General features: G+C 41.5%; 1 long non-coding RNA gene across 1 annotated transcript in view; it reads left to right on the top strand.

The window, feature by feature from the left end:
• The first annotated feature begins 6,647 nt into the window (after positions 1-6,647).
• The window catches only part of LOC144683623 (uncharacterized), a 28,951-nt gene continuing 19,830 nt past the window's right edge, over positions 6,648-15,768 (top strand). The window contains exon 1 of the long non-coding RNA XR_013577304.1: positions 6,648-6,837. This is a non-coding gene — a long non-coding RNA (uncharacterized LOC144683623). The remainder of the gene's footprint in view (positions 6,838-15,768) is intronic.

Below are 15,768 nucleotides of genomic sequence, written 5' to 3'. Positions count from 1 at the left end.
GGAGGCCGAGAAAGGATGAGGAGTGGAGATCAACAGGTCTAAGGTAGCAAAGGGCATGGGCATACACCCAAGGCCAGGGAGGAGTAATTCTCTGCTGAGAACTGAGGTACTGAATAAGGCAGGAATGGCAGTCTAAGTCTGGAAGTGAGCCTAGGGATTTTCACCTTGGAGATGGGAATCAGGAGTCAGGGTATTTCTGCAGTTGAGATGATGAACATGGTCATCTTTGCCTCAAAGGATGAAGAAAAAAATATATAACTTATGATGCAGCATTTCATTATAACATGTGAAGTTGGCATCACCTTTTGAACTTAGCTGTCATATTGTTCCTGAAATGGTTCCTGACTGCAAACTATGGTTCACCCATAGTTCACGACACTCCTGGCCTGATGTGAAACACATTGCCTTCTAAAACCAGACCAATTCATTGAAAATTCAACTATGAAGCCTGCAACATTGGCAAAGATGAGTGCGGGTTCCCAATGAAAATTGCTGGCGTCTGATATGGGGGTGGGGATCCCTGAATCGGATCCCGCTCGCCATTTTTAAAGTCCCACCAGACACGATTTGGCCCTGCATCGGGATGGGAAAATCTGGCCCTAGGTGTGCAGGAAGCCAGGAGAGCTCAAGAATGGGGCCCAATGTCAGAACCAGAGGCTGGTTAAGTCCAGTATTGTTTTTTTAAATTCATTCAAGGGATGTGGGTGTCGCTGGCTAGGCCAGCATTTATTGCCCATCCCTAATTGCCCTTGAGAAGGTGGAGGTGAGCTGTCTTCTTAAACCACTGCAATCCCTGTGGTGTAGGTACACCCATAGTGCTGTTAGGGAGGGAGTTCCAGGACTTTGACTCAGCGACAATGGAGGAATGGCAATATATTTCCAAGTCAGGATGGTGAGTGGCTTGGAGGGGAACTTCCAGGTGGTGGTGTTCACATCTATCTGATGCCCTTGTCCTTCTAAATGATAGTGGTCGTGGGTGTGGAAGGTGCTGTCTGAGGAGGCTTGGCGAGTTCCTGTCGTACCTATGACGTTTCCTGTGATCTGCTTTAAATCATGTTATTGAATCTTTAACGTTCACCTGAACTGGTGTATATTCATGTCATACCGGGAGCCAGGCATCTAAGTGGCTCAATGTGCTTGGGATGGACCAATCAGATCATAGGTCTTGTGTTTATTATAAGTCAAGCAGTTTCACCAACATGTCAATTTTTAAATTATTATATGAACCCATGAAAAGAGCACCAGGTTAATTAGGTGCTCCTGGTACATCCAAAAAGATACAACCATGTACAACATTGATCCACACAAACCATGAAGTCTTTCATGCAGAAATTTCTCTCAAGGAGATCAAGCTGAACTCTGGGAAATTGATTTGCTTTACTCATAGCCCCAGTTAACAAGCAAGTCACCATCTATAACTGGCAATGCCCTCTTCACTCCAGAACTAGGCACATTCTTTTTAACAGCACTGCACCAAAATAATTTTTAACATCAGTCTTTTCTAGATTGATAATTTGCTGCTAAAAGAAAAACAACAACAACTTGCATTTATATACCTCAACATCTCAAGGTGCTTCAAAAATGGATGTAATGAAAATGAACACCTAGCCAGGGAGTAGATAGGAGGGGTGATGAAAAACTTGGTTAGAGAGATAGATCTTGAGAATATTATTAGAGGTGGAGAGACAGAGATCCAGAGGTAGAGATGTTTACAAAGGGAATTCCTAAGAGTTGAATTGAGGTGACAGAAGGCTCTATCTGGAAAGATTGAACAGGCTGGGAGTCTTTTCTCTGGAAAACAGAAGGTTAAGAGGGGACCTAATCTTTGTTTTTAAATTTATGAAGGGATTTGATAGGGTGAATATGGAGAACTGCTGCCTATTGTGGATAAGTCCAGATTAAGGGTGTATATATGGCATAGACCTAATGGATCAAACGGCCTGCTTCTGTGCTGTGATTACGCTATAACACGGCCACTGACAGATCACAGGAGGAATTTAGGAGTAATTTCTTTGCAAAGAGTGGTGGAATATGGAACTGACTGTTGAATTGGATATAATATTGATGCATTTAATAGCAGACTTGATGCACACACAAAGGAGAAGGAAATAGAGGGATAGAGGTGAAGGGTGGGAAGAGGTAGCTGAGAGAAGTTGATTTTTAAGGTCAATAGATATAGGCTATGCATTTTGAAAAATTATGTCCTGTTTCATTAGAACTGCGGATATTATGGGATTATTTCACAGCTGTAATTAAAATTATGGAGGGATGGGAGAGTAAATAGAAAGAGAAAAAGAGAAACAGAAACAGGATGGGCGCATGACATTATGTGGAGGATGAACACCAACATGACTGGGTGGACCTGAGCTGGTTTTCATGTTGTAGTTTTCATACAATAATACATCAGTAGAATATATAATAAGCATTAGTGGAATACGAGCATTCCCTGTGAATTAAATTTCCAGTTCTGTTGAAGATGGCTACAGAAAGACACAAACATTAGACTTATATAATTATGCTTTCATGTATAACAGGGTCTGCAGGACATTTCTCAGTGAGCTGCTCAAGCATTATTTACAGATCACCACTTAACTCGTAAGACTAGTTGTGATTGTGGGCTAAAGTGATAAGTTCAGCCTGTGAAAATTTACAGATGACCCATAAATCCAAGCAGCTCATCAGCATAATTTAAATTAGGGCCTACACCAAGTGATAGTGAAAGAAAACAGAATTCGCATTCTGGGATCCTGAAGGATTGAGAATATCCCATAGCCAAGGACTGGACTACCCTACACACTGCTAATCAGAACCAGTGAGTTGAAGATGTTTGTGTTGTGAGGCTGGCCACTGAGTCATTGGAACTAACAATTTGGTTGTCTTTTAGTGTATAGAAGCTTTTGTGAGATAGAGTCCATTTAGAGTGGAATTCGTTATGAGTTAGGATACAGGCAGCAGAGTTTTGGGTGAGCTAAAGTTGATAGACAGTGGAAGATGGGAGGCTGACCAGAAGCGCTTTAAAATAGTTGAGTCTGGTAGTGACAAAAAAGTGTATACCCTCAAATATTATTGCTCTGCCTCATTCCAGGCCGGCTGTGATGTTGCCCCATGTGAATGGTGGCCTTGAGTAGCAAACAAAAGTCCTGCCTTACCAGGCAACTCGCTCAGTATGACCACGTGCTGACTAACAGTCATGGTGGCTGAAAACTCATGCATCAGTCAGATTACAGAAAATGTACAAAATGGCTATTGCCTGTACTGAGATATTACTCTTCCATTAGCATTAATTTCAACAGCTAAAAGCTGCACTATGGAACTAAGTCATTTTTAAATTGTAAGTAGCAAAGTCTGAGGAACTACTCCAGTGGTAATTCAAAGTTATGAACATTACTTCGAGCAGACCAGCAAGTTGTTACAAAATGAAGTTTCATTGGTGACTCAACTGTCTCAAAAATAAGAACATTTTATCCAGCATCTTATTACATCACCAAGGAACTCCCAAACCATTTCATGTACAAAGTGCTGTTACGGAGGTAAAAATAGCTGCCGTTTTGTACACAATAAGATCTACAATTAGCAGCAAAGTAAATAAGGGAGGGTATTGAACAGGACAATGTCATGATCGTCTTTAAATCATGTTATTGAACTATTAACATTCACCTGAGCTTGTAGGCAGGGCGTCAGCTGAACATTGGTGCCTAAAACATATGAGTATACAAACAAGGAGCAGGAGTAAGCCACTCGGCCCCTTGAGTCTGCCCTGCCATTTAATAAGATCATGGCTGATCTGATAGTAACCTCAAATCTGCATCCCACCTACCCCCAATATCCTGTCACTCACTTGCTTACCAAGAATCTATTCACCTCTGCCTTAAAAATATTCAAAGACTCTGCTTCCACCACCTTTTTCAGGAAGAGAGTTCCAAAGATTCTCAACCCTCTGACAGAAAAAAATTCACCTCATCTCCATTTTAAATGGGTGACCCCTGATTTTTAAACAGTGACACCTAGTTCTAGATTCTCCCACAAGAAGAAACATCCTCTTTACATCCACACTGTAAAGACCCCTCAGGATCTTATATGTTTCAATCACATTGCCTCTTACTCTTCTAAACTCCAGTGGATACAAGCCTAGCTTGTCCAACCTTTTCTCATAAGACAACATGCCCATTCCAGGTATTAGTCTGGTAAACCTTCTCTGAACTGCTTCCAATGTATTTACATCCTCCCCTAAATAAGGTGGCCAATACTGCACACAGTACTCCAGATGTGGTCTCACTAGTGCTCTGTATAACTGAAGCATAACCTCCCTACTTTTGTATTCAATCTCCCTCACAATAAATTATAACATTTATTAGCTTTAATAATTGCTTGCTGTACTTGCATACTAGCCTTTTGTGATTCATGCAGTAGAACACCCAGATCCCTCTGAATCTCAGAGCTCTGCAATCTCTCACCATTTAGATAGTATGCTTCTATTTTATTCTTCCTGCCAAAATGGACAATTTCACATTTTCCTACATTATTCTCCATTTGCCAGATCTTTGCCTATCACTTAACTGATCTATATCTTTTTGTAGCCTTTTTATGTCCTCTTCACAACTTACTTTCCTACCTACCTTTGCATCATCAGCAAATTTGGCAACCATCTGATCCATCCCTTCATCCAAGTCATTTATATAAATTGTAAATAGTTGAGGTCCCAGCAATGATCCTTGTGACACACTACTTGTTACATCTTGCCAACCACAAAAAGACCCAATTATGCCTACTCTTTGCTTTCTGTTAGCCAGTCAATCTTTTATCCATGCCAACATGTTAATCCCTACACCATGAGCTTTTATTTTCCGCAATAACCTTTGATGTGGCACTTTATCAAATGCCTTCTGGAAATCTAAGTTCAGTACATCTACCGGTTCCCCTTTATCCACAGCATATGTTACTTCCTCAAAGAACTCCAATAATTTGCTTAAACATGATTTCCCTTTCACAAAACCATGTTGACACTGCCTGATTACCTTGAACTTATCCAACTGCCCTGCTACAGCTTCTTTAATAACAGCTTCTAACATTTTCTCTATGATAGATGTTAAGCTAGCTGGCCTGTAGTTTCCCACTTTCAGTCTCCCTCCCTTTTTTGAATAATGGAGTTACATTTGCTATCTTCCAATCTAATGGGACCCTCCCCGAATCTATTGAGTTTCAGAAAATTAAAACCAATGCATCAACTGTCTCATTAGCCACTTCTTTTAAGACCCTAGGATAAGTCCGTCAGGACCCAGGCACTTGTCAGCCGCAGCTCCAACAATTTACTCAGTACCACTTCTCTGGTAATCGTGATTTTCCTGAGTTCCTCCCTCCCTTCCATTTCTTGATTTATAGCTGTTTCTGGGATGTTACTTGCATCCTCTATAGTGAAGACTGATGCAAAATACCTGTTCAATTCATCTGCCATTTCTTTGTTTTCCATTATCAATTCCCCAGGCTCACTTTCTATAGGTCCAGTGCTCCCTTCGTTAACTTGTTTCTTTTTAAAATATTTATAGAAACTCTTACTTATCTGTGTTTATATTTCTGGCTAGCTTTCTCTCCTACTCTAATTTTTCCCTTCTTATTAATCTTTTACTCATCCATTGCTGGTCCTTATATTCTGTCCAATCTTCTGGCCTTCCACCTATCTTTGCACAATTATATACTTTTTCGTTAAGTTTGATACTATCTTTAAGCTTTCTGGTTGACCACAGATGTTGCGCTTGCAACAATGCAGCACTCCCTCACTGGAGTATCGGTGTAAGTTGTATAATCAGGTTCCAGAGTACAACATTCTAGCTTAGCCAATTAAGCCAAGCTGCCACTTTAAATCAATTGGTTTATGCTTTCGGTTAGTCTTGGCTGTAAAGCTTCAGTTTTAAATAAATTTTAGTTGTCTAATTAATTTCTGTTAAAAATCAAGAAAAAAAGTACAATAAAAAGAAACAGAAAAAATCTGTTGCCCTCTGCCTCTGTTCTCTGCATTGTTACAGTGGTAACATTAATTGAGAAGCCATGAAATTTCTCAGTGATCCTTTCTGTTTCTCTTGTTCATTGGCCTCTGGAAAGGAGGAGAGAAAAGGTGGAGACAAATTAAAACAGCCTGGACTAATCAACTGTGAACTAGTTTACAACAACAAACTAGTTACTATTACTTTATTTTGACAGGATAATTTGTATGCAGGATAATTACTGTAATTTCACACAGTTCTTTATACTATCTTCTTTTTGACTAACTAGATTTCACTATCCCCAAGAACTGTGGGAGAGCTAATGTCAATATACTTGCACTGTTCCTTCCTGTTTAGTAAATATTTGCTTTTGCTGTTATTTTCTTCCTTCCTAGCAATTTCTTTCCCAGCGAGTACAAGCAAACCGAAACCTGGTGGTTAGATTGCTAAAATGACTGATCCAATAGTATAAAGACTTGCTGAGTTTTTCCAGGTAATTCTGTTTTTATTTTGTATAAAGTTTCAACTCAGGTGTATCGCTCTCAGCAGTTGTTGTGGTGAAAAGCATCAAATTTCATGGCCCTCCCTTCTGGTTACGTAGAGCCAGTTCTCATTTGCTCACCCCACCCCACCCCGCCTCTCTCTGTCTCTCTCTCGCAACCACTGGGGAGTGAGAACAATGAAATGCCCCGGAAATGACAGCAAGGCAGAACTTGTTAGTGCTCTTGCAGTGAGACAGGTGGTGTGGTTTACAGTCAAGTCATAGGTACATCAATCTGCAACAACTTTAACGCTTCATAAAATTGCCTAAACCGGGCACCAGTGGATTGTCTGAAACTCTACCAGCTTTGAAATTGGGGTGAGTTTGGTGTGGAATTTATTTTGACTTAGAATACTGGTTAGTATTTAGATCAACAGGAAATTATAGGTAACCAGTGTTACCTACCTTTTATGGGTGTGACAATAAAAGACAAGTAGACTGTTTAATAACCAGTGAGAGTTATATAAGAATAAAAGACTTTTCAAATTAAAATTTCAGTGGCTTAAAATGATGCAGTGTTCACATTTTTTTGGTCTGTTCGATGGATTGAGGGAGGGGAGTAGAAATATTAACAAATAACGTGCTAATCAGTCTTGTTGAAGGCTTCGAAGGTCAGTTTGGAAAGTGATTTTGCTGATAGTTCCCAGGGTTTCCCAATCACACAACTGGAATATTATTTGGGTCTCACACTCTCATTCTGAACAGTATGTTGTACTGGTCTCTTCAATATATACAATATCATTGCTGCAAAAATCTGTTAATGATTTACAAGAAAAATCAAGAACGCTGGTCTTTTTAGCTAGCTGCAAATTAAAACTATTAAATGGAAAACCAAAACATAGTGAGAAATTATTGGGAGTGTGCAATTATTGTTCAAGTTTTGAAATATGGAAATGCAACTACTCTGAAAATTTAAATGGATTTTTTCTCTTAGAACCTAAGCAGTACTATTGACAAACTATTTTAAGCACTGAACTAGAGATCAATATATAATTGCATGATCTGTGTACTTTGGTGTAGTTCTGTCTAGTTGTTGAAATAAATTTTGTAGGAGAGTTGAAGCTCAATACCTACAATCTTAATGGCCAATGATTTCAACAGTTTTCTTAGATATAAGAAAACTGATGATGGACATCCAGGAGCCTTCATCCTGAGTATCCATGGAGGAACTTGGTTTCTTGGACTTGTAATGTGTGTTGTGTTATTGAAAAAAATTTGGGCTTGTCTTCAAACACACACCCAGAGCGAATCATAGCATGACAAGTCAGAAAAATATGAGTTACCATGACTACAACAAACTGGGACATAAGCATTCACAAATCATTTTGCCAATTCATCTTACATTCAGTATAAACAACACAGTAAACTATCTTTACATGTTGGAGAAAAATCATTGTGCATTTGTTGGGCTGTTTCAGAACTGTGTACATGGAGATTAGTGATTAGTTTTAGTTGAACACTGTTTGCGACACTCTGACTTTCCTATTTCTTTCCAAACTAATTGTTACTTGTTGTCCACAGGATGCTTGCAGTTGTAAAATGAAATTTTGGTCAGGGTTGCTACTTGACCCAATTCCAACATCTAAAGGAGTTAGAGACAGGCAGGAGGCGCCAATACTTTTTTTGTTTGTAGTTATAATTTATTTAAAAGTCCAACAATAACAACAACCTGCCTTTATATAACTTATTAGAAAAATGATCCAAGACGCTTCACAGGTGCACTATCAGACAAACGTCGCCACTTAGGCAAAGAAAGAGGCATTAGGACAGGTGATCAAAAGTTGTGTGAAAGATGTAGGTTTTAAGGAGCATCTTAAAGGAGAAATCAGGGGTAGATCGCAGCTCATCCAGGACTGGATGTCAGACAGGCAGCTTAACACAGAGGCAGTGGAGGGGTTGGGAGTGGTGGTGGTGAGATCAAGCTGAATATCGTCAGTGTACATGTGGAACCTAATGTTGTGTCTTCAGATGATGTCATCCATGAATGGCATTTTGTTTTATTTTTTCATATAAATGGCAATGAGGAAGGGCCAAAGATAAATCCTTGTAGGGTCTCTAGAGCTAACAGTGCAAGGGTGTAAAGAGAAGTTATTGTAAATTCTCTGGATCTGGCTATGGTGAGATAGATAAGAGCGGACCAGGTAAAGGCAGTCCCACAGCTCGACAGTGGAGGAGAGGCATTAGAGAAGATTGGTGTAGTCAACCATATCAAAGGTTGCAGGCAGGTCAAAAAGGATGAGGAAAGGTAGTGCACCACAGTCACAGACAAATAAGTTGTCATTTGTAGCATTGATTAAGGTCATTTCAGTGACATGACAGGGTTAAGTCTAAATAGGACTTAGGAGTAGCAGTTGGCCATTTGACCCTTTGAGTCTGCTCTGTCATTCGATAAGATCATGGTTTCTTGCCTGATCCCCATAACCCTTAACTCTCTTATGTATCAGAAATCTACCTAACTCAGCCCTGAATACATTTAGTGACCCAGCCTCCACTGTTTTCTGCGGAACAGAATTCCACAGACTAATGACCATCTGAGAGAAAAAATTTCTCCTCATCTGTCTTAAAAGGGTGATCTCTTATTCTTAAACTGTGCCCTCTAGTTCTAGTCTCCCCTCAAGAGGAAACATCCTCCCAGTATGCACCCTATCATTTCAATAAGATCACCTCTCATTCTTCTAAACTCATTTAGGTATAGGTTGAAACTGTTCAACCTTTCTTCTTGAGATAAGCCCTTCATCCCAGGAATGAGTTGAGTAAATCTTCTCTGAACTGCTTCTAATGCAATTATATCCCTTTTCAAATAAGGAGACCAAAACTATACACAGTACACTAGATGTAGCCTCAACAAGGTCCTGTACAGCTTCAGTAAGACTTCCTTACTTTTACATTCCATTCCCCTTGCAATAAACACCAACATTCCACTTGCCTTTTTAACCTCTAGCTGTACCTGCATGCTAATTTATTGCGATTCATGTACCAGGTTACCCAGATCGCTCTGTACCGAGTTCTACAATCTCTCTCCACTTAAATAGCATACTGCTTTTCTATTCTTCCTGCCAAAATGGACAAGTTCACTTTTCCCATATTATACACCTTCTGCCAAACTTTTGCCCACTCATTTAACCTATCTATGTCCCTTTGCAGACTCTTTACCTCCTCTTGACAACTTAGTTTCCTACTATCTTGGTGTCATCAGCAAATTTAGCTACCATATATTCAGCCCCTTCTTCTTTTGTCACACATACATACGAACATACGAATTAGGAGCAGGAGTAGGCCATTCGGCCCCTTGAGCCTGCGCCACCATTCAATAAGACCATGGCTGATCTGGTTGTGGCTTTAACTCCATATTCCATGTACCGCTGAAAACCTTTGACTCCATTGTTAGTCAAGAATCAAGCTACTTCTACTTTAAAAATATTCATTGACTTTGCCTCGACCACTCTCCAGGAAGAGAGTTCCAAAGATTCATAACCCTCAGAGAAAAAAATTCTTCCCATCTCCATCTTAAATGGGAGACCCCTTATTTTTAAACTGTGTCCCCTAGTTCTAGTCTCTCCCACAAGGGGAAACATCCTATCAGCATCTACCCTGTCAAGTCTCCTCAGGATCTTTTATGTTTCAATAAGATCACTTCTCAATCTTCTAAACTCCAACGGATATAAGTCCAATCTGTCTAACCTTTCTTCAAAATATAGTTGCCCCATCCCAGGTATCAATCGAGTGACAAAAACAGAAAATGCTGTAAAAACTCAGCAGGTCTAACAGCATCTGTGGAGAGAAAGACAGAGTTAACGTTTTGAGCCCGTATGCATTTCCCGTTTTTGTTTCAGATTTCCAGCATCCGTAGTATTTTGCTTTTATCAATCGAGTGAACCTTCTCTGAACTGCTTTCAACACATGTAGATCTTTTCTTAAATTAGGGAACCAAAACTGTACCCTGTACTCTAGTTGTGGTCTCACTAATGCCCTGTACAACTGTAGCAAAACATACCCATTTTAATATTCCATTACCCTTGCATTAAATGACAACATTCTGCTGTATTTGCATATTAACTTTCTGATTCATGTAACAAAACACCCAGATCCCTCTGTACCTCAGAGTTCTGCAATTTCTCTCCATTTAAATAATTCAACATTTCTGTCCTTCCTGCCAAAGTGGACAAGTTCACATTTTCTTATATTATACTCTATCTGCCAAATTTTTGCTCACTCTTTTAACCTATCTCTGTCCCTTTGCAGACTCCTTATGTCCTTGATTTCCCTTTCACAAAACCATGTTGACTCTGCCTGATCCCATTATGATTTTCTAAATTTCCTGCTATAACCTTAATAATGGATTCTAGCCATTTCCCTCTAACAGATGTTAGGGTAATTGGCCTATAGTTTCTTGCTTCCTATCTCCCTCCTTTCTTGAATAATGTTACATTTGCTATTCCCAATCCACAGGGACCCTTCCAGAATTTAAGTAATCTTGAAAGATTAAAATCAATACCTCTACCACATTACACTCATCCACCCTCTCCATTACTTCACCAAAGGACTCAATTAAGTTCAAAATGATTTTCCTTCATGCTGAATTTCATTTATTAGATCGCACTTTTCCAAATGCCAATTAATTTTGTCCCTGTTTATTGTCTCAAGGTTTTCCCACCAAATTAGGCTGTCAGACCTGTAGTTGTTCTCCCCTTTTTTTGAACATTGGTGTAACATTTGCAATTCTCCAGTTCACTGGCACCACTCCCATATCTAAGGAGGATTGGCTGATTGTTGTTATCTTCCAGAAAACCAGTTGAAATATGATACTGGAGCTAATCTTTGTCAGGCTTACATTTCTTTACAGAGTAAACCAACACAAGGATACACCTCTTAACTCAATCATACCAGTTTTACTTGGTGTCTCTTTAGCTCTTTTAAAGCCAACCTAATAAACTAAATCAACAAAATGAGGGATAAAGTAAACACAGCCCCTGAGTTAGGTTAGCTGTAAAACCAAAGACAAAGTTTAAAGAAAACTTACAAACATCAAATCAAAATGTGATTAAGGGGGTCGATAAAGGACCCCAGCTCCCGCAGTGCCCACTGGGCATGGAAGGCCTCGACGGTGCCGGCAGACACCACGTGCTCCCTCTCCAGGGACACTCGGCCGCGAACTTGGCTGCGGAAGAGGGGCAAACAGTCGGGTGGGACAACCCCCTCGATCGCCCGCTGCCTGGACCTGTTAATGGCTAACTTGGCCAAGCCCAGGAGCAGGTTCACAAGGAGGTCCTCCTCCTTCCTTTCTTCAAGTCTTCTCTGTACTTTTTGTATTCAGCTTGATTCTCAACTGAATAACATATCCAACGTTTATCAAAAGCCTCCTTTTTCTGTTTCATTTTAATCTCTATATTGTTAGTCATTTGGCTTTGGCTACCCTTCTTTCCCCTTATTAGGAATGTGTCTAGTCTGAATCTGAACTATCTCCTTTTTGAAGGCCTCTCTGCTCATTTACTGTTTTACCTTCCAATCCTTGATTCCAATTCACCAGGGCCAGAACCCTTTTTAACCCAATAACATTAGCGCTTGTCCAGTTGAATATTTTCACAGTTAATTTTTTCTTGTCCATTTCCAAAACTACTCTTAAACCACATCATCTGCTCAATGTTTCCCAAATGCTCTCTCATGAAATGTGTTCCACTTGCCCCATATTGTTCCCCAGAACTAGACCCAACACTGTTGCCTTCTTTAGTGTGTTGGTAAAACATTGATAAAGAAAGTTCCCTTGTACACATTTCAGGAATTCCTCCCCTTCTTTGCTGCTTACCCCCATGATCACTACTCTAAAGTTCTTGCATCGTCCTGCTATTTGCCTACAAATTTGTTCCTCTATCTCCTCCGCACTATTTGGTGGTCTATAGTTTACACCCAGCCATGAATGGCTCCTCTATTGTCCTTTTATTTCTAACCAAATAGACCTTGTCTTTGAACCCTCATTACAACATCCAACAACATCCCTTTCTAGAACAAAGAACAAAGAAAAGTACAGCACAGGAACAGGCCCTTCGGCCCTTCAAGCCTGCGTCGATCATATTGCCTGTCAACTAAAACATTTTGCACTTCCGGGGTCCGTATCCCTCTATTCCCATCCTATTCATGTATTTGTCAAGCTGCCTCTTAAACACCACTATCGTACCTGCTTCCACCACCTCCTCTAGCAGCGAATTCCAGACACTCACTACCCTCTGCATAAAAAACTTGCCCCGCACATCTCCTCTATGGTTTTCTCCTCTCACCTTAAATCTATGTCCCCTAGTAATTGACTCTTCCACCCTGGGAAAAAGCTTCTGACTATCTACTCTGTCCATGCCACTCATAATTTTGTAAACTTCTATCAAGTTGCCCCTCAATCTCCGTTGCTGTAGTGAGAATAATCCGAGTTTCTCCAACCTCTCCTCATAGCTAATAACCTCCAAACCAGGCAGCATCCTGGTAAACCTCCTCTGCACCCTCTCCAATGCCTCCATATCCTTCTGGTAATGTAGCGACCAGAATTGCACGCAATATTCCAAGTGTGGCCTAACCAAGGTTCTATATAGCTGCAGCATGACTTCCCAGCTTTTATACTCAATACCCCTGCCAATGAAGGCAAGCATGCCATATGCCTTCCTGACTACCTTATCCACCTGCGTTGCCACTTTCAGTGACCTGTGGACCTGTACACCCAGATCCCTCTGCCCGTCAATGCACTTAAGGGTTCTGCCATTTACTGTATAATTCCTGCCTGTATTAGACCTTCCAAAATGCATTACCTCGCATTTGTCCGGATTAAACTCCATCTGCCATTTCTCCGCCCAAGTCTCCAACCGATCTATATCCCGTTGTATCCTTTGACAATCCTCTTCACTATCTGCAACTCCTCCAACCTTCTAATGCTGCAATAGTATCATTGATCAATAGTGCCACCCCCTCTTTTCTCCCTATCCTCTCGTACTTGATACATGGTTGTCAGCAATGTTGGGTGGAATGGAATGTAATGCCCTCCCCTGATGGTTTGGAGGTGTGGGGGGCATTTTATTGAGCGGGAGAGTGCCTAGTGCAGACTCCGCCGCCTTCCCATCTCTGGTCCAATAAAGTCAGGGGCAGGAAGGCTTATGGATAGCCTTCCCACCCCGCTGCCAATTTAAGGGCCTCATCCTGCTGCTACTGGTAGCAAACCAGCAATCCATAGCGGGGTGAGGTGCTATTGCCATGTGGGGAGCCCAAAAGGCAAACTCTGTTGCTTGTGGGCTCCTTGGGGACAGGACCCTTCATTCCCTTAAAGGCACTCAGTGCCTGATCGAGGGACCCGGCATTGGGAAGGGGCTCCCACTGCAGAGGCACCCTGCTGCCCTTGCTGTTGACCCCACTCCCATCACATCCCCCATTCTGTGACTCCCCCATCCTGCTCTCACTCAGCTTAGCCTGGTCCCTTACTGATCTTGGGTGTATTTCTGGTAGCATCCTCGCCTCACCAATGGTGCTGCCTGTAAATGAACAGTTGTCAACCTCTGGCACTAAACAGGATGGGTCTTGCCAAAAGGAGGAAATATGGGGCTGTTGCAGGATCTCCAGGCAGTGGACGAGACCAACCAATACCCATAATTCCGCTTGTTTGAGTTTGGTCCCTGTAATGCCAATATATTATAATCCTATATGGTTGCCTGTGTCTTCAGCTTACCAACTTCATTCATCACACTTTGGGCATTTATGCACATGGGTCGCAAAATTGGGCTCTGCAGTTTTGGTGTTATGAGTATCACTTTGGTACCAAAATTACATCTGTATCAGGCACACACGAAAACATGCAAAGTAAGCAGATTGTGACGTTAGTCAGTGTGTAATGCTGATTTGACACCAGCACTGCCATTTTTGACCTCGCTGCTCCAGCTTATGCCCTTTCTTCATTATGTACAGATGAACATGCATTCAGGAGCAGAAAGGTGGTGGAGTAGTGGTATTGTTGATGGATTAGTATTCCAGAAACCCAGGGTAATGACCTGGGTTCAAATCCCACCAAGGCAGATGGTGGAATATTAATTCAATAAATATCCGGACTTAAAAGTTTAATGATAACCATGAAAGCATTGTCAATTGTCTTAAAAACCCATCTAGTTCACTAATCTACTTTAGAGAAGGAAGTCTGGCCTACATGTGACTCCAGAACCAGACTCTTAAATGGCCTAGCAAGCCACTCAGTTGTATCAAACCACTAAAGAAAATTGGATAAGGAATGAAACTGGATGGGCCACCTGACATTGATGTAGGACAGGAAACAACAACTGGAAATTAGCCCAGTCAACCCTGCAAAGTCCTCCTTACAAACATCTGGGGACACGTGCTAACATTGTCTCACAGACTAGTCAAGCATCAGCCTGACATAGTCATACTCATGGAATCATGCCTTAAAGTTAATGTCCCAGATGCCACCATCACCATCCCTGGCGATGTTCTGTCCCACCAGCAGGACAGACCCAGCAGAGGTGGGGGCACAGTGGTATACAGTCAAGAGGGAGTTGCCCTGGGAGTCCTCAACATCAAGTCTGGACTCATTAAGTCTCATGATATCAGATCAAACATGGGCAAAGAAATCTGCTGTGATTGCCATGTACTGTCCCCTGCCACCCTCAGCTGATGAATCAATACTCCTCCATGCTGAACACCACTTAGAGGAAGCACTGAGGGTGGAAATGGTGCAGAATGTACTCTGGGTGGGGGACTTTAATGTCCATCACCAAGAGTGGCTTGGTAGCACCACTCCAGACCCAGCTGGCTGAGTCTTAAATGGCATAGCTGCTAGACTGGGTCTGCAGCAGGTGCTGAGGGAACCTCAGGGAAAACCATACTTGAACTCATCCTCACCAACCTGCCTGTTGCAGGTGCATCTGTCCATGATGGTAGGAGTGACAACAGCACTGGCCTTGTGGAGACAAAGTCCTATTTTTACATTGAGGATACCCTCCATTGTGTTGTGTGTCACTACTGCCGTGCTAAATGGGACAGATTTCTAACAGATCTTGCAACTCAAGACTGGGCAACCATGAGGCATTGTGGGCCATCAGAATGTACAATCGACCACAATCTGTAACCTTATGACCCAGCATATCCCCCATCTACCATTATCACCAAGCCAGGGCATCAACCCTGGTTCAATGAAGAGTACAGGAGGGCATGCCAGAAGCAACATCAGACATACCTAAAAATGAGATGTCAACCTGGTGAAGCTACAACACA

This window comes from Cetorhinus maximus, chromosome 8 (genome assembly GCF_964194155.1).
Source record: "Cetorhinus maximus chromosome 8, sCetMax3.hap1.1, whole genome shotgun sequence".
Classification (NCBI taxonomy): Eukaryota; Metazoa; Chordata; class Chondrichthyes; order Lamniformes; family Cetorhinidae; genus Cetorhinus; species Cetorhinus maximus.
Note: the sequence above shows the minus strand (reverse complement) of the source record. Positions and strands in the feature narration are given on the sequence as shown.